The sequence below is a fragment of the Canis lupus genome, chromosome 37 (genome assembly GCF_003254725.2).
Source record: "Canis lupus dingo isolate Sandy chromosome 37, ASM325472v2, whole genome shotgun sequence".
In the NCBI taxonomy this organism is placed as follows: domain Eukaryota; kingdom Metazoa; phylum Chordata; class Mammalia; order Carnivora; family Canidae; genus Canis; species Canis lupus.
This window is the reverse complement of record NC_064279.1, coordinates 21,737,673-21,759,785: the sequence shown is the minus strand read 5'-3', so window position 1 is coordinate 21,759,785 and position 22,113 is coordinate 21,737,673. Positions and strand designations below refer to the sequence as shown.

The 22,113-nt window shown below is 37.0% G+C and overlaps 1 protein-coding gene and 1 long non-coding RNA gene across 12 annotated transcripts in view; one reads left to right on the top strand and one right to left on the bottom strand.

Annotated features, from left to right (window-relative positions):
• SPAG16 (sperm associated antigen 16) overlaps positions 1–22,113 on the bottom strand; it is a 916,366-nt gene that overhangs the window by 307,124 nt on the left and 587,129 nt on the right. The window lies entirely within an intron of this gene.
• Positions 1–22,113, top strand: part of LOC112656655 (uncharacterized) — a 189,055-nt gene that overhangs the window by 149,819 nt on the left and 17,123 nt on the right. For both annotated transcript variants that reach the window (XR_007409011.1, XR_007409010.1), the window contains exon 3: positions 21,130–21,192. This is a non-coding gene — a long non-coding RNA (uncharacterized LOC112656655). The remainder of the gene's footprint in view (positions 1–21,129; positions 21,193–22,113) is intronic.

Sequence of the window (22,113 nt, the reverse complement as noted above, 5' to 3'; positions counted from 1 at the left end):
TAAATACAATATACATGACTCTCCATTATAAAATGACTACATAGTATTATACTGCATTTATTATTTTCATTCACTTAATAATTAATTATTGAGCAGCTACTAAATATTAAGCATTATTTGAGAAGCTGGGGATACATAAATGAACAAGGCAGTTCAAAATTCCTCCACTCATGGGAGAGATTCTAGTGGGGAGAGATAATACAGATGATAAATAAGTAATTGATATCTTATTAAACGGTGACAAATGAGGGACACCTGGGTGGCTCAGTGGTTGGGCATCTGCCTTCGGATCGGGGCTTGGTCCTGGAGTTCCAGGATCAAGTCCCACGTTGGGCTCCCTGCATGGGGCCTGCTTCTCCCTCTGTCTGTGCCTCTGTCTCTCTTTGTCTTTCTGTGTCTTTCATGATAAATAAATAAAATCTTAAAAAAAAAAAGGTGACAGATGATATTTTAAAACTAGAGTAGGCAAGATAAATAGGAAATGCAAGAGTGAGTGAGATAGTTGGTATCTTAAATAGAGTGGTCTGGCATGGTCTCATTGAGATGGTTACATTTGCAAAAGTACTAGAAAGAACAAACCATGTACATATTTTTGGGAGGTGGTTTCAGGAAACAAACAAACAAAACAAAACAAAAAGATACAAAGGCTATGAGGCAATGTATGACTGCCATGTTGTAGAAATATAAAAGAAACCAGGGGGATCCCTGGGTGGCTCAGCGGCTTAGCACCGCCTTTGGCCCAAGGCGTGGTCCTGGAGTCCTGGGATCGAGTCCAGCGTAGGGCTCCCGGCATGGAGCCTGCTTCTCCCTCCTCCTGTCTCTACCTCTCTCTCTCTCTCTGTGTCTATCATGAATAAATAAATACATCTTAAAAAAAAAAAAAAAGGAAACCAGTGTGGCTAGAGAGGAACCAGCTAGAACTGTGCTGTCCAGTATGGTACCCACTAATCACATGTCGCTACTGAGCTAATGCAATTTGATATGTACTGTAAATTATCAAAAATATCTCATCAAATATATTTATATTGATTATGTGTCAAAATGATATTATATGTGATATGCTGGGTTAAATACAATATGCTGTCAAATTAATTTCACCTGCTTTTGCCTTTTTTAATGTGCTACTAACAACTTTACAATTGTATATGTGACTCACATTACATCGTTACTGGACAGTGCTGAGCTAGAGGAATGGTAAGAGGTGTACTCAGAGGTAAGAGGGGTACAAAGGGCAGATCACACAGGTCATTGGTCAGATACTGGCTACCATTTTATAAAATGAAGAGCCTTTGGGGAGGTTGAACATACGAGTGACTGATTAGACTTGGGTTTTGCAGGAATCGCTCTGGTGGCAGTGTCCAGAAAAAACTTTAAGGATATAGGAAGTGAAATATGAACAGTTAGGAGATTATTACAATAGGAGAGGTGGTACCAACAATATTTTGTAATGAACTGGATGTAGAATCAGAGGAAGAGAGGAGTTAAATAAAATTAAAAAAAAAAAAAAAACAGCTTCAAGGTTTTTGGTCTGACCATTTGGAAGGATTGTATTACCATCAGTTGATGTGGGCAATATGGTGGGAAATGCAGGTCTGAGCAAGTGGTAGTAAAGATCAGGAGGTTGGTTTGGGGTCTTAAGTTTAATACGCCTACTAACTATTAAAATGGAAATGTTGAGAAAGCATTTGGATACATCAGTGTAGAAATCAGAGAAAAAGTATATATGTCAATCTTTCTTTTGAATTCTACATCATGTATGTGTGGGTGTGTGTAAATTTGGCATCGTCAACATACAGGTCTTGGTATCAAAAGATACAGACTTGATGAAATCAAAAAAGTAGTGAGTGTAAAAAAGAAAAGGTCTAAGACTGAGCTTTGCAGGACTCTATGGTTAAGAACCCAACAAATAAGACAGAATAAAAGGCTGAGTGTATGGGTGTACATTTTAATAAGTGGCTGGATGTAATGGGTGAAGATTGTTAAAGTTTTTATTTGGCTGCTTTGATTTTCTTGGTGAAATAAAAGCAGAGACATCAGATGAAAGTGAGGTAAAAGAGAAGAATGTTGGAGATTTTTTTGAGGAGAGGTGGGAGAGTGAATAGTTGCTGGGCTTCATTAAGGACACACTGAGATTTAAAGTAAGATCAGGGCAGCCTGGGTGGCTCAGCAGTTTAGTGCCGCCTTCAGCCCAGGGCCTGATCCTGGAGACCCATGTCCAGCTCCCTACGTGCAGCCTGTTTCTCCCTCTGCCTGTGTCTCTGCCTCTCTCTCTCTCTCTCTGTCTCTGTCTCTCATGAATAAATAAATAAAATCTTAAAAAAAAAAAGATCATTCAGCATGATTAGGTGTATTTTATTCTCCCCTGACAGGTTTATTTGCATAGGAAAAGGCAAAGTTTGTAGAATTTGGATGTAATTTAAGTAAGCTGAATAGAAGAACAGAGGGGTTATCAGGCAAGTTACAGTAAAAGTGATGGTTCAGTGAATTTTAGGTCCTGGATCAGTGAAAGGAGTATTGTCAAGAAATCCTGCAGAATCAAAGTGGGACACATGAAAATGATTCTGTAAAGAGGGTGTTGTTGTTGGTGGTGAAGTCTAATATTCTAGACTGTATTCATGAGGTGACTGGGGTAGGGTGTAGGATAAATCACTGGTGGGAAGAGGTCCAGAAGCTGAGAGGTCATGGTGTTGGATGGATTATCCATTTATCTATCTATTATCTATCTATCTATCTATCTATCTATCTATATATCTATCTATCTATCTATCTATCATCTATCATCTATCTATCATCTGTCTATCTATGTAAATCACAGTTCTATACACGTTGAATTACAGAAAGTGACTTTAGGCCAGAAGCTAGTTTATTCAGAAACTAAGGAAATTTCAGAGTGAGGTGATGGTGGACGGTACATTTTATAGATGAGGCAGCAAAGAATAAGGAAACCTACCACATTTCCAGCCTCAGTGAAGAAAGACTAAAAGTCAGCCACCAACTGAGAGGGAATTGGTGGCTTAAGGGTATATCTGTGTTTGCTAAAAGTAAGAAGATAAAAGGGGCCTTCAAAAAATGAAGATATGGGGCACCTGGGTGGCTGTCAGTTAAGGATCTGCCTTGGGATCAGGAACCATAATCCCAGGGTCCTGGGATGGGGTCCTACATGGGGCCCCCTGCTTGGTGGATCCTGCTTCTCCCTTTCACTTTGCCTCTCCTCCCCACTTATGTGTTCTCTCTCTTACATAAATAAAATAAAATTTAAAGAGGTATAATAGATTTTTGCCTGTGCTGAACAGTAAATTCCAGAAGTTACAGTAGATGGATTTTTAGGAATTTTACAAATGTGAGAGAAGACAGCTACATGGATACACCATCCTCAGTCATGCATTCTCCCACTAAAGAACAACTAGAATGTTTCCAATTTTTTACTTTTACCAACAATGTTAAGGTCAAGGCCCTTGGCAAATAGAACTGCTGGGTATAAAATGTGCCCCAATAAATTTTAATAGTATTGCCAAATAGTGTATCAATTTATACTGCAAACAATGATGAATATGAAAGCCAGGTTCCTAAGCCATTTGGAATAGGTAAAGAATAATATCGAACTTTTAAATCTTTGCTCATGACAATCAAAAAAGCTCCTCCTTGGGATCCCTGGGTGGCACAGTGGTTTAGCGCCTGCCTTTGGCCCAGGGCGCGATCCTGGAGACCCGGGATCGAATCCCACGTCGGGCTCCCGGTGCATGGAGCCTGCTTTTCCCTCTGCCTGTATCTCTGCCTCTCTCTCTCTCTCTCTCTGTGACTCTCATAAATAAATAAAATTAAAAAAAAAAAAAAAAGCTCCTCCTTGATTTTTTTTATTATATTTTGTGCAGCTGATGTTGGTCATATTTTCACATTTTTTTTATTCTGGGTATTCCTACTGATGTCTTTTGCCTTTTATCTAACAGGTTCATTAGATACAACTGACATAAAATAATCTAGACGTGATTAAAGAGAAAAAATTGCAAAATTTTGACAGTGAATAGTGCTATGAAACTATCACTATATCCAAGATGACGAATGTATCCATAACCTGCAGGGTTCTACACACCCTCTTTCTTGTCCCTCCTCACTCCCACATCATTCAGGAAACCAGTAATCTGTTTTCTGTCTGGTGTTTTATAAAAATAGAAGGTACTCTTTAGGTCTTGCTTCTTTTATTCAAAAAAATTATTTTGAGATTCATCATGTTACGTATTGATAATTCATTTTGTATATCAAAAAATTTGTTGCTGAATAGTATTGTGTTATATGGATATACTACAATTTATCTGTTCATTTTTTGATGAATATTTGTGCTGTTTATAGTTTGGGGCTATTACAAAAAGGCTGTTATGTATAGTGTTTGTATAAATATAAATATTTCTTTCACTTGAATAAAACTTCAGAATAGAATAGCTGGATAATATGGTAGGGTAAATGTTTACCTTAAGAAGTTGCCAAATTATTTTCCAAAGAGATTTTTCTATCACTGATTTCGAATTCAATGACAGTGTAGGCAGAGAATATACTTTGTATGAATAAAATCCATTTAAAGTTTTTGAGACTTGTTTTAGGGCCTATAATATGGTCTCTTTTGTAAATAATTGATTTGCAATTGAAAAGAATGTATATTCTGCTGTTTGTAGGTAGAATGTTCTACAAATGTTCAGTCATTTTGGTGGATAAAACTGCTAACACAAAACACAACAGGTATTGGTGAGGATGCGGAGAAAGGGGAACTCTCTTGCACTATTGGTGGCAATGCAAACTGGTGAAGCCACTGGAAAATAGTATAATATTCTTCAAAAAATTAAACACAGAGGTACCCTACAATCTAGCAATTGCACTATTTACCCAGAGGATACAAAAATAGATTCAAAGCGATACATGCAGCCTGATGTTTATAGCAGCATTATGCATTATTTACAATAGCCAAATTATGGAAACAGCCCATATGTCCATTGATTGATAAATGGATAAAGAAGATGTAGTATATATGTACATACACACACACACAGAATATTATTCAGCCATGATAAGAATGAAATCTTGCCCTTTGCAATGACATGGATGGAGCGAGAGAGTATTTCACTAAATGATAAATCAGAGAAAGATAAATGTTATATTATTTCACTCACATATGGAACTTAAGAAACAAAACAAATGAGAAAAGAAAAAAAATAAAAAGAGAGAGACAAACCAACCAAGAAACAGACTCAACTACAGAGAACAAACTGCTGGTTACCAGAGGGGAGGTGGGTGGGGGATGGGTGAAATGAGTGATGGAGATTAAGGAGTGCACTTATGATGAGCACCGGGTGTTGTATGGAAGTGTTGAATCACCATATTGTACATGTGAAACTGATACTACACTGTATGTTAACTGGAATTTAAATAACAACGTAAAAAAAAATTTGCTCTCAAGTCACAAGAAAAAAAAGAGTTCCAATTACACATATAGTAAATCACTCAAAGTTGTCCCAGAGCTCAGTGAGATGCTTCATAATCTTTAAAATTCTTTTCATTGTACATTTTATTTGGAGAGTTCTTATTGCTATATCTTTTTTCTTCTATAATTCCTATTTTGCCATTAATCTCATCCAGTGTATATTTTATATTGGGCACTATAATTTTCATCTATAGAATTTTTATGTCTTTTTTTATAATTTATGTCCCTCTGTATGATATTGAATATATGGAACACAGTTAACTGTTTTAATCAGATCAAATGTTTTTAGGATGTAATTCTAACATCTGTGACAATTCTGATTGATTTCAGTTGATTGTGCCTCCACCTAAATTTTAGGTAAGGTTTCCCTGCCTCTTTTTAATGCCTGGTAATTCTTAATTGAATTTAAAAAAAATGAGAACTTTACCTTTTGGAGTGCTGGATTTTTCCTATTCCCATTAATACATGTGTGCATTTTTTCGGGATGCAGTGAAATTACTTGTAAATAGTTTCACCCTTTTGGGCCTTGCTTTCATAATTTGTTAGACGGGTCCAGAGAAGTCCTCAGTCTAGAGCTGCTCATTCCCTACTGCTGAAGCAATTCCTGAGAGCTGTAAAATACTAAGTGTGCTGGTTAACTTTATGTGTCTACTTGGCTAGGCCATGGTTCCCAATTTTTGGTCAAAGATCAGAGTAGATGTCTCTGTGAAAGATGTGTTCAACATTTAAATCAGCAACACTGATTTAAAAAGATTACTTTCTTTAATGTTGGTAGGACTAATCTGCTCAGTTGAAGGCCTAAAGAGAAAAAGACTAAAAAGTTTTCTAAGAAGGAGGAAATTCTGCCTTCAGATGGCTTTTAAACTCAAGCTACATCATCTCTTCTTGGGTCTCCAGCTTCTCCAGAGATTTTGCATTTGCTAATTCATCCCCCACCACCTTGACCCCAATCTCTCTGTATATGTTCTATTGGTTCCAATTCTCTGGAGAACTCTTCCTAATACTGAGTAATATACTAAGACCTCCCTGATATTCAACCGAATGCTCCACAAATTGTGTTTTTCCAATCCTACTGGAATATCCAGAATTTCCAGTACCATATAAACTTTAGAAACTGCTTCCTCTAACCCTTTTCATGATTCTTTCCCCAGATTCAGGTACTTTCCTCAAACACATGCACTGATCACTGTTCAGCTAAATGCTCCTGGGGCAACCTCTGAAGATCTTTAGAGTTCTCTGTGTAGCACTCCTCTCTCCAGTACTCTGTCCTGAAAGCTCTAGCACCTTGTTTTCCCTGAACTTTCAACTTCTCAAGTCCGGGAGTCTGCCATGGACCATTGCCTAAAAACTCTCTGGAGGAAGTAAGCTGAGGCACTCCTCATGGGGTTCCCGTCATTTGTTTCCTGTCACTCAGGGATCACAGTTCTTTAGTGACTGATACCAAATGTCTTGAAAACCAATACATCTGCCATGTATTCCTTCACCTATATCACATTTTAATTGTCATAGTTAAACAGTATATCTTATTTTGGGAAAGAATTTTCTGGCTTTCTCACATGTAGCATATCAGATACTGAGATTTTATTTTGTATTCTATCACTCTCTCTGCCCATCCCTGCCCCCCAAAAAAGAAATCCTGTTGGAATTTTGAACACTTGATCTCATTTCATTAAAAAAAAAAAAAAAAAAAAAAAAAAAAAAAAAACAAAAAAACAAAAAACCCACACACAACAAAACATTTTGGGAAATTTGACCTCTTTACAACGCTAAATAATTCCAACCTAAGACAAAGAAAACCTTCACATTTACAAGTCTTTATCACAATAACATTTTATAGTTTTATTATTATAAGTATTACACATTGCTTACTAATTTTATTCCAAAGGTTTTATGATTTTTATTGTTACTATAAATAGTCCTTTTTCTTTCTTTTCTTTCTTTTTTTTTTTTTTTTGTTTTGTTTTGTTTGATATTTGGCATTTATTAACTCATCATTTTGTGGAATTCTCTTATTTTCAAAAATTATTTCTGTTTATTCTTTTGGGTTTTGGTGGTTTACAGTCATATTTTCCACAATTAATTATATTTTTGCCTCTTTCTTCTCAAATTAAAAAAAAACATGAATTTAAGCACTATTTTCTGGTTCCTTAGTCTTCCTAACTCTCTAGAGTAATTGAGAAGCTAAGGTATGCAAGTGCACACACATTTCTACTGTATTTTGTGCAAATAAGGATATTTGGTTAACTTGGCATGCAGACAGAATGTAGGATATTTTCCATTTTGTATGTAAGGATTTATTGTCATGTTCTTTCAGTTATTAAAAGACAAATTACACAAATACTGTAGAGGAGGTGTTAAGAGTCAAAGCTTCCTGTCTTTACTTGCCACTCTGCTCCATTTAATAGATGAAAATTACTAGACATAAGTATAGTAATTATCTAAACACCAACCAGGGATCATATCATTGAACTGATTATTTTAAATTACTGTTGACAGAATCCACTCCAACTAAACAAAACAATAGTGCTTCATTTCATACTGAAAATTTTCAATTTATTGATTTTTCCCTAACAGAATATGTCTTCCATAAATTATTACATAGAAGTTTTTTCTGTGATTTCTCATTCAAACTTTTTAGAATTTTATGTCAGGTAGACCAAGAAACATGTTCTAAAATAAGGATGTATGGTTAGGAGGCATTTATTAAGTTGCTTCATTAGTAAGCAAAAGATTAAAAAAAAATGAAGACAATATCGTTCTTTTGCTGGCAGCTACTACTGGCACTCAGCCACCCATATCCTAATTTTGTAGTTTTTATGCCTCTGTGCTAGGCAGATGTTTATCTAAATCATTTAAATCTCTGTCTTCTACATTTTAGACACATTTAGTATTAAGAGATGCTCTCTGTGTAACAGCATAGATTAAAAGTTAATTAAGAAGAAGTTAAAAAAGGAGAAAAGTAATTACTTTTCCATAGGCATTTGTTTCACTTTTGGCAGGTTGGAATTGAGGAAGTGGAATAAAATCTTGAAAATCAGAAATATTTTAAGAAATCATTATTGTTTGCTTTTTTATATACTGATAAGTGCCAAGTTAATTAAGAAAAGTAATCCAGTTAGTAATAATGCAGGATGGGCTAATGGAAAAAGTAACTCTACTCATGCAATAGTATTATTTTGAAGGATTGATGTTTTTAAAGTACTAAATGCAAATTATCCATCAAAAATGGAAATCACCTATACGTAACTGAAAATTCACACCTGGATGGCTCAGCAGACTTCTGTTTCAATACTTGTATTGTTGTGATCATCGCATGAGCAAACTTGAGTCAGCCTGGACCCTGTCTCCCAGTCATCCATGTGCAATTATGCATTCAGCATTGGGGTGTGTGGTTGGTCCCCTAAGTCAGTTTTCTAGGAATGAATTATCTGAAAACGAGCTGGTTGTCCCCAGGGACAAGGTTTCTCAGAATGGGAAATCAAACGGTTGAGCTTCTGCCTTCAGCCCAGGGCATGATCTTGGGGTCCCGGGATTGAGTCCCACATGGGGCTCCCTGCAAGGAACCTATTTCTCCCTCTGCCTGTGTCTCTGCCTATCCCTCTGTGTCTCTCATGAATAAATAAATACGTATATATATTTTTAAAAAGGAAATTCCATAGGAATTCAAACATAGTATGATACAAGAAGAGTAATTTGGGGGAGTTTTTCCTGGAGCTTTAAAAATACATAAACTCTAGTGAAAAAATAAATGTAATGAAGAGATTTTACATACTTAAGTTTATGGTACTGTGGTTTAATGGGGAAAAATCCTGCTAAATGGTTGCAGAATTTAGGTTTTCCATACATGCTCTGTCACTCTCCTGCTGTGAACATCTCTAACCTTTAAAAATCCCTAGAGTTATTTCATACAGTGGTATTGTTAGGGCAAAGGAATTAGTGAATGCATATTATGGATCTCAGAAAAATCTCTAGATTAGGACAAATTATTTTCAGCCTTCCCCAGTAGAGCACTGGTAATTGCCATATATTTATATTAAATTCTTCATGATAATAAACACTGTAATTATAACTGCAGAATTACTGCCATTAAAAACCATTTTAATCACCTTAAATTTGCAACAACAAAAAAAATCTCTTTGGACTGAAATAATATATGTATCTGCATAGGCAAAGAGGAACACGAATACATCTGATTTAGAGACATAGATTCTTTGTGAGGAGTCCAAGGCCACTGCTCACCAAAGCAAGCCATGTTCAGCAAAAAGTGGACAGAAATAGTAAGCTGGATGTTCTCATTTTCATAGGTTTAGTTAGTAATTAATTAATCAGTAGTAGGGTCCATTAGACCTCAAAAATGTTACACTTTGCAAGGGAAATGTTAGTCTCATGTTTTCTCTTTTATGTTCTTATATGCTCTATGAAACACTTGAAAAGCTTCATATAGGAGCAATTATATAAATAAATCTTTGAACCAAGAATTTCCTAAGGATTTTCTAATTATCAGTTTGTATTTAGCAATAAAGAGATAAAGGGTTTTAGAAAAAGAAAAAAAAAAGAGATGTTATTTCATCGTTTCATTATTAACCTTTTGGAATTCCACTTAACACCTCAATCAAAACCAAAACATTTATTTCTATCACTAGTGACATGCATTAATGTCACCTGAAGTTTGAAAAAGATTTGTAAGCTTCACGTAGGTGAACAGGGTGAGATGATAGAAAGAACAAAAGCTTTGGCATCAGTGGACTGGATTCACATCCCTATTTGCCATTTCCTGACTATATGAGTCTGGTCATGTGACTTATTTGGACTTCTGTTTCAATACTTGTATTGTTGTGATCATTGTATAAGCAAATCTGAGTCAGCCTGTACCCTGTCTCCCGGCCATCTGTGTGCAATATTGCATTCAGCATTGGGGTGTGTGGTTGGTGCCCTAAGTCAGTTTTCTAGGAATGAATTATCTGAAAACGAGCTGGTTGTCCCCAGGGATAAGGTTTCTCAGAATGGGAAATCAGACGCAGTGTGACTACAGAGAGGTCATACTTCTAGAAGGCCAACCCACTCCTGCTTCTGAAGGTCTGACAAGCAGTAAGTACTAAAATACATTCACACTCATTCGCATCCACAGCACATCTTTGCTTTCAAGCAGCATCAATAAAAGACATTTTTGGTCAGTTCTTAATTATAACTAAAGAATAACAGTATAAAGCCCTGACAATTGTTTTGTTGGTATTGTTTTTTTTTTCTTTTTTTGTAATTCAAGCACCTGACTTGAGCTTTGATTGCTGAGGAATCCATTTCAAAGAGGCATTCACTATAAAGACAAATGAACACATTGCCACACAGCTAGATAAAAAAAGGAGGCCACCTCCCCATACTGAGGTTCCTTTGTTTTAGAGATGCTGGTTGATTTCCATAACTGACCCTTTGAATCACTTCCCTTTTCTTTCTTTGCTTTAAATTCCTACTTTTATGTTTTAAATTTACCAATAAAGAGTGAGCTGGAACAGCCTGGATGCTACCCTTGACTCCGATAAAAACAGAATGGCTAGCCAGCCTGTTAGTGCTCTTTCTCTTTCTCTACCTGCCATCTTGTTATGTGGCCTCACATATGCTGTGTAATTTCCAGCTCTTGTAAGTAGTAAATTTTTATTTTTTCAAAGTTTTCTGATGGTTGTTGCTGAAAGGCATCTTGCAATAAAAATAAGGACCACACAGCTGGTCCAACCGCAGCATTGGTTATTGATAGGCTGAGACTGGCACAAAACAAATATCTAGTTTTCATTTTCCTTTGTTATGGTCTGGTTAAGAAGAGTTAATATGAATTGCAAATTCCTCCTGGTATAAATTAAAACTAAATTTAATTTTAGCTCAAATGGAACTAAATTTGAATCCCCGATTCCACTGGAATAGCTATCTTCCATATTTTATGCAGTGTCCCTACCCATGCTAAAATTATATCTCCCTTTAGTTTTTCTCCTTCAGGTAAAATAATATTGTTTTCTTTAATTTTTCTTCAGGAGCTCTGGTTTTCATGTCTTGAATCATTTTTCCATTCATTGGAATTCTGGAACACTAGGGTTGTGGTCTCAAACAGGAAAAGGCATTAAAGCCTATGCAATGTTGACTGTGGGCAAAAGATTTTCTCGTCATTGTCACAAAAGTGGCTTTCAGTTTTTGCCTACTTTTGCCTTTCTTCAGTACACCTCCACTTATTGCTAGAGTATGAAAGAAATTATATAGAAAATCAACTAAGTTATAAAGTTTTCCCTTCTTACTACATTTTTAGTTCATCTTGTTTTAAATGCAACTCTGCCATACAGAGCAAGCAGTGGGGACGTATGAGGGAAAAAAATCAGTTTTGCTTGGAGACTGAATATCAACAGACACAGGTGGAACCAAATTAGAATTAAAATTGACACAAGAGGGACACCTGGGTGGCTCAGTGGTTGAGCATCTACCTCCGGCTCAGGATGTGATCCTTGAGTCCCAGGATCAAGTCCCATATCGGGCTCCCTGCATGGAGCCTGCTTCTTCTGTGAAGAGCCTGTGTCTCTGCCTCTCTCTATCTCACTGTGTCTCTCATAAATAAATAAAATCTTTAAAAATAAATAAATAAATAAATAAATAAATAAATAAATAAATAAATAAATAAATAAAATTGACAGAAAGGATTTTTTAGTTTACTATTAAAAAAATAACCTCTTTTGAATTGAATTCATAGTCTTGTTATTATAATATATGATGCAAAGAGGAGAAAGTTCTCTAAAAGCAAGCCTAGAAGAAATGGCCTAGACCTTGACTTCACAGAATCTGTGAGCAACACTGCAGTCAGCATTGGAGGCGTGGCTGATTGCAGGCAAGTCAGACCTTACCAGATGGGAATTACCTGGAAATGAATTAATTTTGTCTCAGGGACAAGGTATCTCCTTCCTTTCTTTGCCACATTCTGAGGTAAGCCAGAAAAAGTCAAAAGCAGTGTTGAGTTATGGACAAACATGGCTAGGTAGGGAGAGCTAGGTAAGGGGGCCATAGAATCAGGCTCACAAAAATCCCAAAAATGCTGACATGTAGGGAAAACCAGAGATAAGGGAACAAGCCAGACCACACTGCCCTAGGTGTGGGCAGGGAGGATGTCTTTTTTATGACAGTCCTCTGTGACCAACAAAGAACAGCCAGACCCCAAACAAGTAAACCATTAAAGATGTTATCACTAGTCTTTACTCAATAGTGATAGCAATAGACATGTTCAAAGGTTCCCTGATTGGCTTTCAATAAAAGACCATCCTACAAGCCCCCAGAGGCAACCCTGTAGGGACCCCTCTCACTTCTGAGGGCTTTCTCTGTACCTCTGCTTAATAAACTTCTAAAACTTTACTCACTTTCCTTTGTCTGATTCATCCTTCAGCTCCGTGAGATGAGAACCAAGCTCTCCCATAACAGTGGGACTATGTCAAAGATCATGAGACTTCTAGAAAGTCAACTTCTGCTTGAAAGAAAGTCACCTAATGGCTGATCCCTGGATACTAAGGCCCTTGTCCAGTCTACCACGTTGGATCAGTTAATTTGGTTTACTTTGTCCAGCACTTATGAAGGACTATGGTAGGTACTAGAGTTGGAGAATGATGCTAATGTTTATATTTTAAAGAGGTTTTTAAATTGGCTGCTCTTCTCTACTCCATGCAAAAATATTTCCACCAATAAAAATGATTTTGCAATAGTAAAAAAAAATGGAAATCATTGTTTTAGTTGACACAAATTGAGCGTATATAGCATATTCACATTTAAAAACAGTATACGAATATATTCCATTTAATATCAATATACTATATTACAAATCATCTAGGGGGAAAAATCTATTTTTTATTAAGTAAGTAGGAATATGTTAAAATTAAGCCTGCCTCTAGGGCAAAATTTATCAACTACATCTAACAACATAGGATAAAACCCCCATGATATGCAGCTGCTTGGAGCCTGACATCAGATTCCCAAGGAAAATGATAGTAATGTGCATCAGCCCTTAAGGCTGATCTATCCTCAGCTATGTCATCTGTCAGACTCTGGAAGGCAGATCCCCTGTGGGTATGTCAGTATTCTTGCTGACTCTATTAAATTGCAACTATGTGAACTTCCCCATCATGGGTCATCTATTCTTTAGGTGTGAGAAATGTTGTATCTTGAGATTTTATACTATTCTAAGTACAACTGCAAAAGGCCTAATTAGAATGTTAGAGCAGATATAGTACATCATTTAGAAAAGCAAAATGAAAGTTAGCACCCACAAGGGAAGAGAAATACAAACTTTGAAGTGAACGAGATGGGGAAGAAAATAGCAAATAAAAAAGCAAATGAGTTTAATACAACTTTTTGCTCTGAAGGCTCTCTCAGTCTGGCCGTTTCATCATTCACAGAACGTGCTTCTGCAACTCTTCCTCTTGTGGAGCATAAGTAAAAGCTTTTCTTGGCAATTCTTCTTGGTCTTCCTTTTTCTACCCTTAGTTTGATAAATGTCTTTTCTTTTTGAGCTATTATTCCTTTGCTATAAAATATTTTCAGAGAGAAAAAAAAAACACAATGAGCTGAGTAAGAGACTGGCATGGAAAACACTAGCATTAGCAAAATGGTACTGCCCATCGTCCTTGGAAGGGTGACCTCTGGGGGGAGGCCACAGGAGAGGGAACATTAAATTGCTAGAGATATTCTTAGAGTGAAATTAAAACATAACAAGCTATTGTGTCATCAATAGTAAAGGGTAAGACACTGCTGTGATTGTATGTTTCAGAAAGGATAGTCAAAACTAGTCTTCAGGGGAAAAAGCAACGTCACTTTTCTAGCATGGCTCATTCTTCTGTATTTTGAGCACTTAACAATTATGTTTTAGAGTAAAAATGAGTAATAATGTTCTCCTGAGGACTGTCACAGTTTGGCTTGCACCCTGTAATCTCTTTTGTGTGGTTGAACTTGTTTTTTTCTTTTTTTCCCAAAGCCCATAATGATTTTGGTGGAGAAAGAATCTGGTTCAAGAACTCTGGAGAAGAAATAATTGGTGACAGAGAGAGGGGAAAACAGATGAGAGAAGAGGGGAAAGATGTTTAGTAGTATAGACTACCAAACTTCAAGTGCCTCTTAGCATTTTCAAGAAATGACTTTTACATTAATTCCTTTACTCTATGGGAATAAATGTGGGCTTGTTTTTTTGTATGTTTGTTTGTTTGTTTGTTTTTTTGCAGATTTATTGTTAATGTGAAACAGGGTTAAAATTAACCAGTTAACTCATAAAATATTTATATAGGCTTCTAAGATTAATATTAAACAAAGCCAGATAGAACTAAATAGTCCAAAACCGTATTTCCTCAAAATTTTATATTCATTCATTCATTTACATGTACATGCATTTATTCAAAAATATTTGTTAGGAATGTTCATCTGCAAAGATACGTGTGCACACACATGCATAGGCCCTGCCTTGTGGAGCTTACAGTGTTGTGTGAAGAATTTTCAGTCCTATGAGGACCATAACATTGAAATTTTACATAGTCTAGTTTCCCTGAGGAAGTGGTTTTAGTGGTGAGATCTAAAGGATTGGTAGGTGTTAAGTGGGCAAGGAGAGGCAGGAGGTCCATTATAAGTAGAGAGAACAAGATATGCAAAAGCCCTGTAGAGTATGTACATGCTGAGCATGGGATCTCTGGGAAAGTCAGCTGGAATGGACCAGACAGATCAAGAAAGAGGATAAGATGAGGATGGAGAGGCAAATAAATGCCAGGTCATTTGAGGTCTTATAGATTATATTAAGACATTTAGTTTTTTTTTTTTTTTTTTCTAAGAACAAAGTGAAGAAATTTATGGTTTGTAAACTGGAGTACACAGGATTGGAGGGAGGTATGAATATACAAAATCAAAATGCACTTTGGAAAATCACTGGGGCTACAATATGAAAATAGGTATCAGTCATACTGTATATGAATAGATTTATTAAGACATTACTGCAGTAATAACTGAGGAGGTAGCCCCATTCCAGAACTGAGGAGGAAAACCCGACTGCCTTCAGGGTCATTTTTCCCTTTTCCTGGAGGGTCATAGGTGTTTATCACCAGATAGTGCTATTGTTCCGACCTTTAAAATGCCAGAAGTTCAGTGGCCTTTCATTTTGTCCCATCTCTGTCCCCTTTAGTCCAAGCTAGCAGTGTATCTGCTGCATAGCTACTGTTGTCACCTCATCTTTATCCCTGGCTTCTGGAGAGAGGCTGATGAGATCAACAGGTCCCACTCACCATTGCTTTATGGAATTACTATCCAGGCCATCCTTGGTGTTTTCTCTAGAACACACTTGCTCATTTTTTGCAGTGTGGATAGACAATAAATATTCCAGCTCTTCAAGTTTTGGTTTCTTTTGGCCCAACAACTCCTTCAATTAATCTCTCTCCTCTCACATTTTACTACAAGCATCAAGGAGAAGCCAGGCCATATACCAACACTTTGCTTAGAAATCTCCACAGCTGAATATCCAAGTTTGTCATTTAATGCTTTCCACAAAATATTAGAACACATTTTGGCCAAGTTCTGTGCTGCTATTAACGACGATTGCCTTTCCTTCAATTTTCAGACATATGTTCCTTGTTTTCATTTGAGACCTCATCAGAAGAATCTTTAACATCCATATTTCTACCAACAATCTCTCCAAGGCAATCTAAGCTCTTTCTAGCATGCGCCTCAAAACTCTTCTGGTTTCTGCTTATTACTCAAAGCCACTTCTTACATTTTTAGATAATTGTTATAGCATCACCCTCTTCTTTGTACCAAAATTTGAATTAGTGTGCTAGGGCTGCCATAACAAAATGTCACAGATTGGGTAGCTTAAATGATGGAAGTTCATTTTCTCACAATTCAGGAGACTGGAAGTTCAAGATCAAGATATTATAGGATTGGTTTCTTCTGACACCTCTCCTTGGTTTTACAGATGGCTGCTTTCTCATTATGTTCTGACATGGTCTTTCTTCTGCGGGTATATATCTCTGGTGTCCCAAATTTCCTCTTTTATAAGGACACCATTATATTGGGTTAGGGCCTACTCATAAGACCCTAATTAATGAGTATTGCCTCTTGGGATCCCTGGGTGGCGCAGCGGTTTGGCGCCTGCCTTTGGCCCAGGGCGCGATCCTGGAGACCCGGGATCGAATCCCACGTCGGGCTCCCGGTGCATGGAGCCTGCTTCTCCCTCTGCCTATGTCTCTGCCTCTCTCTCTCTCTCTCTCTCTCTCTCTGTGTGACTATCATAAATAAATAAAAATTAAAAAAAAAAAATGAGTATTGCCTCTTTAAAGGCCCTGTCTCTGAACACAGTTGCATGCTGATGTAGTTGGGGTTAGGGCTTCAACATATGAATTTGGAGGAGCCACAATCCAGCCCATAATAGTTCCTTTCCCTTATTCCTGCTTAATCCTATAGTTCCTTATTAGGATACTTCCCTGTTAGGCTGGTACCCTCTTCATCTCCCCTGATTCTGTTAGTCCTTTTTTTTTTTTTTTTTTTTTAATTTTTATTTATTTATGATAGTCACAGAGAGAGAGAGAGAGAGGCAGAGACACAGGCAGAGGGAGAAGCAGGCTCCATGCACCGGGAGCCTGACGTGGGATTCGATCCCGGGTCTCCAGGATCGCGCCCTGGGCCAAAGGCAGGCGCTAAACCACTGCGCCACCCAGGGATCCCCTGTTAGTCCTTTTATCTCATAGATGAACTCTATCTCTAATGGCATCATTTAAAAAAACAAAAAGTTTTATTTATTTATTCGTCAGAGACCCAGTGAGAGGCAGAGGCAGAGCACAGACAGAGGGAAAAACAGACTCCTTACAGGGAGCCCAATGTGAGACTCAATCCCTGGACCCGGGATCACACCCTGAGCCAAAGGCAGACACTCAACCGCCGAGCCACCCAGGCGTCCCTGAACTCTACCTCTGACACTCCTGTATCAATTGCTGTCAGGTTTTATACTCAATATATAAATCTAGAATTCTGATTTCTTGTAATGAGAATGAAGTAAACTATGGGGAAGAGAGCACCTATATTCTTTGGGAGATTTAGTAAGAGTCCTTATCTTTTTCTCTTATTTCATGGATATTAATTACTTAGACAAAACAAATTATATCAAATGCTGGATAAGAATGTGGTAACTTGAAGTTTCACTGCTATGTGTTACCCAAGTTCCCCAAATCAGACCAATTAGATATTGGTGCTGACATGGAAAGGGCTAGGACAGTGCTTCTCAAAGTGTGTTTAGAAAAACTGCCTTAACCAGAACTACTTGGGATACTTGTTAGAAAATTCACATTCTTAAGATCTTCGAGATAAATTTAATTAGAATTTCTTGATCTGGGGCCCAGGAGTCTGCATCTAAGCCCAACCTCATCAGATGACTCTTAAACACATGAAGCTACAGAAAATTTGACTAAAATTTCCTTTATTCCTCTTCTTGGTGACAGAGACAGTCATATTGTGTCTAAGGAAGACAGCCCTTTCTCTTTTACTAAAAGGAACAAAATACTGAAATGCAATTGGTCTGTTTTGATAACATTAAATGTGGCAAAGTGTGAAGTACGTTCAGTTTGCTGATCTCCTTCAAGAATAAAAAATTCTATCTGAAATGTATATAAATAAAATCTAACTTTTATATATTCTTTTTTTCCATCAACTGTATTCTTTAATATAGAACATACCTTAAAGCTGTTTTATATATTTTTCAAATGATGTTTCTATAAAATGTATGCTACCAAAGTATAATTTTTTTAAAGTTTCTTTTTCCTTGTAATTTGAGGTATATTATATAACTTCTCCTGAAAAATTAACTCTATGTCAGTCCAGTCTTGCCCTCATGGGATTTTGGCCCTCAGGACTCCCCATGGCTGTCTCCAGATTTCTTGCAGTAAACTCACAATGGCTGTGGGGCAGCCTGCCAGTCCCCAGCTACCTAGCATGGAGCCCATAGAATGTACAACTGCGAAATCTGGTTTTGATACATCTTAGAAAAATGATACTATGTGAATGGAAAATACTTATAATCATGTATTGTAAAGATCATAATTTACATCACTATAAATATCAACTCGAAATAGGAATACATCAATAATGACTTATATTTTTAACCAGACGTAGATATTTCTACTAGAAAAAATAATTTATATATATTATTTTCTCTAGAATGGCATTGTCATTTCTGAAACAAAACTAGAGAGAATGTCACAAATCAGAGAGCATATGAGAGGTTAAAAAATAAAAAGCAGCTTTAGCTTAAATAATCTGGGTAAGGAGGTAAGGCTATCATTCATATAAGCCATATTTTCAAAACAAAACAGATACTGAAGGAAAAGGAGACGTGTTTCTGCTCAAATGATTAAGACCACATTTAATACAACAAAACTTCATTTAATTTCTTAATTGTTCCTTTCTAGTCATTGAGACAAGCTTTTTTAGATTGCTGTATTCTCACTTTAGAAAATGTCTAAGCTACTAAATTCTCCTTAGATGTTACCAATGGGGAATAATGGATAAATGGTTTGTTTCTTTTATCAAAGTCATCTACCAGCCCTGAGCAGCCCTGCTGCTGGTCTTAGTTACCATTGCACGTGGGAGCTAACAACGGTCCAGTTACCATTGCTGCCTGTCACCATCACACCAATTGTGAGCCCGAGGCCAAGACTGAGCATCCAACAATGCCCTCAGCACTACCCACACCAAGCCCGTCACCAACTGCAACTGCAGCCACACAGGGAGGAGAGGATGGGACAGCCACACATAGGCAGCACCTGCTGTAGGGAGAAGCAACTAATCACAACAAAGGTTTTGGTAACAAGAAAATAGTTGAATGTAAGACACAGATATGGTTTCATCAATAGGAATGACACCAAGGAAGATGTATTCACACATCCAACTGCCATAAAAAAGAATGACACTAGAAGTACCTTCACAGTACAGGAGATAGGGAGGCTGTGGAGTTGGATATTGTTGAAGGAGAAAAGAGTGTGAAGGTAGCAAATGTGACAGGCCCTGGTGGAGCTCCAGAGCAAGGCAGTAAATATGCAGCAGACCATACCCATTATAGATGCTCTCCACAAGGCAGGGGTTCACAGAATTCCCACCAAAATTACCAGAATGGTGAGTGGCGAAAAGAGTGAGATTGGAGAGTGCTCCCAAAGGCCAGACCCAACAGTGCTGGCCCCACAGCAGGCAATGTTTCCCACCTTACTACATGTGGAAACCCCGTGGGCTTAGACCATAGTCTTCTAACCCTGCTGTGCAGGGAGAGGTGACAGGTGGTGCAGACCATCAGGGTGCAGGAGAACAAGGTAGACCAGTGAGTCAGAATATGCTTTATGATCATAGGCCACAATCCCACAAGAGTCTTTCTCATCAAAGGCAGCCTAGGGAGGACAAGGATAAAGAAGGTAAGGAAAATCAAGAGGAGATCCAAGGTCAGCAGCCACCACAATGTTGGTACCACCACAAATTCAATGACCAACATAGATACCCAGAAAACCCTAAACCACAAGATTGCAAAGAGACAAAGCAGCCAATCCACCAGCTGACAGTTCATCCACTCCTGAGGCTTACCATCTGTACTATCATCTGTTTTAGTCATATGACAAGAAGAAATGAAATTCCAGCAATAAGGAATAAAAGATTTGAGCTGAAGGCATTAAGTGCTTGCTTTTTGCCCACTGGCCTGATAAATAGAACTATCTGTATTATCTATGCAGCATGGGGTTTTTATTATTTTTACCTAGCCATCTTTTGGCAATGACAACTCTTTTTTTAAAGCCTAGTTTTTCTCAATATCCCTTTAAAGATTTTTAAATTTTTCCTATATGCTCAAGTTGATATTTTTAAGAACCCCATTTTAAATTGTAATAAAAATTTATAACTTGATTTTTTAAAAAAACAAATCAACATATGGCAAGCATCTGTTAAAAAGTCTTTTTTTTTTTTTTTTAAGCCATCTATCAAGTTGTGCAGGGCTAGTCATGACTTACAGAATCTTAGTAAGCAACTGGTATTGATTGGGATAAACTATAGCTTGGCAGCAGAAAAGAAATGGTGCCTCATGAACAATAGTGACTAAGTGGGTATTTACAGAATTTCTCACAATTGCTAGATTACTTAGAAAATTGTATTTAGAGCCATTTCTAGAGTTTTTAAGTGATTTATAAATTAAAAACTATACAAATATAAGAATTGTTATTATTTACTTGATGGTACATTTTTTTTAAAGAAATTAGAAAACATTGGAAAAAAAAAAAGTTGACATGAAATAGAAGACACAGAGAAGACTCCAAGGAAGTAAGGTAATAAATTGATACATCTGCTCAGAAAACAGGACAAGAATATATCATAATTCTTATTCTACATGGAATTAGGGACTAAAAAACAGAGAAGTATAATGGTTGCTCATGTTAAGAAGTACATATATAATATCTAGAACTTCGATTTACTGTAATAAAAATAAGAGAACCTATATGTGTATCATATGGACCTATCTCAGTATTATATAAACTATCTCCATTGTTTTCTAATTTTCAAGTTGACTCAATAAAAACCTCAATTCTGCCTTTGATACCATGGATAATATCAATTATCTAAGCAACTACACCACTGTGTTGTTTCTTCAGGTGAATGAGTCTCCAGGTATGAAGTCTGCAATATATCTGAACACAGACCAGTGCTGGAACCAGGTAAATAAATGGTTTTAACTCTATGGTCTAAATGATTTTTCCATTTCCATCACACTATTTTTTCCTCCAGTTATCCATTCAATATTAATTTTTTTTGAAAATAAAAAAATACAAAATGGAAAGCCATATCAAATTGCTGAAAGGAAGGAATGAAAGCGCCTGATCCACAGCACATTAACTCCTGTCTTAGTATGTTTGGGCTGTTATAACAATGCACCACAGACTATATAGTTTACAAATAACAGAAATTAATTTCTTACAGGTCTAGAAACTGGGAATCTGAGATCAGGGTGCCAGTATGGTTGGGTAAAGACCTCTTTTAGCTTCCAGACTTTTTGTAATATCGTCACATGATAGAAGAAGTCAGGGAGCACTGTAGACTTCATATAGGGTCTTTAAAAAGAGCACTAATCCCATGAATGAGAGCTGTACCCTCAAAACCTAGTCATCTACTAAAGGCCCCATTAATATTTCCATCACTTTTGGGGTTAGAATTTCAACATATGAATTTGGTGGGGGAGATAAAAATATTTAGGCCATAGTATCCCCTTTATAGAGTTGAGTGCTTCTAGGGGAAAAAAATGTTGGCCGGTGACTTAATCCAAGCTCCTTGCTAACTGGACATTAGGGTATATAAACTATTGATATTTTCTAGGAGGAAGAGAATTTATCTGTAAATGTACTTCATAGGATGTTCTAGCTAAGGGTCAGCTATAGAACCCATGAGGCTTACTTAGCTCCCTGTCAGTGATACAAGTGTTAGAGCTATTAAATGGAGATGTTTCATAATTTAAACTTTTCTAGGGCATGGGGTTATCCCAAGATCCTCATACAGAGACCTTGTCTACAGTTCTATAATACTAGGCTAGAAGTACATGCCTAGTGTGTTTAGGCTAGAAGTACATGCCTAGTGTGTTTAGA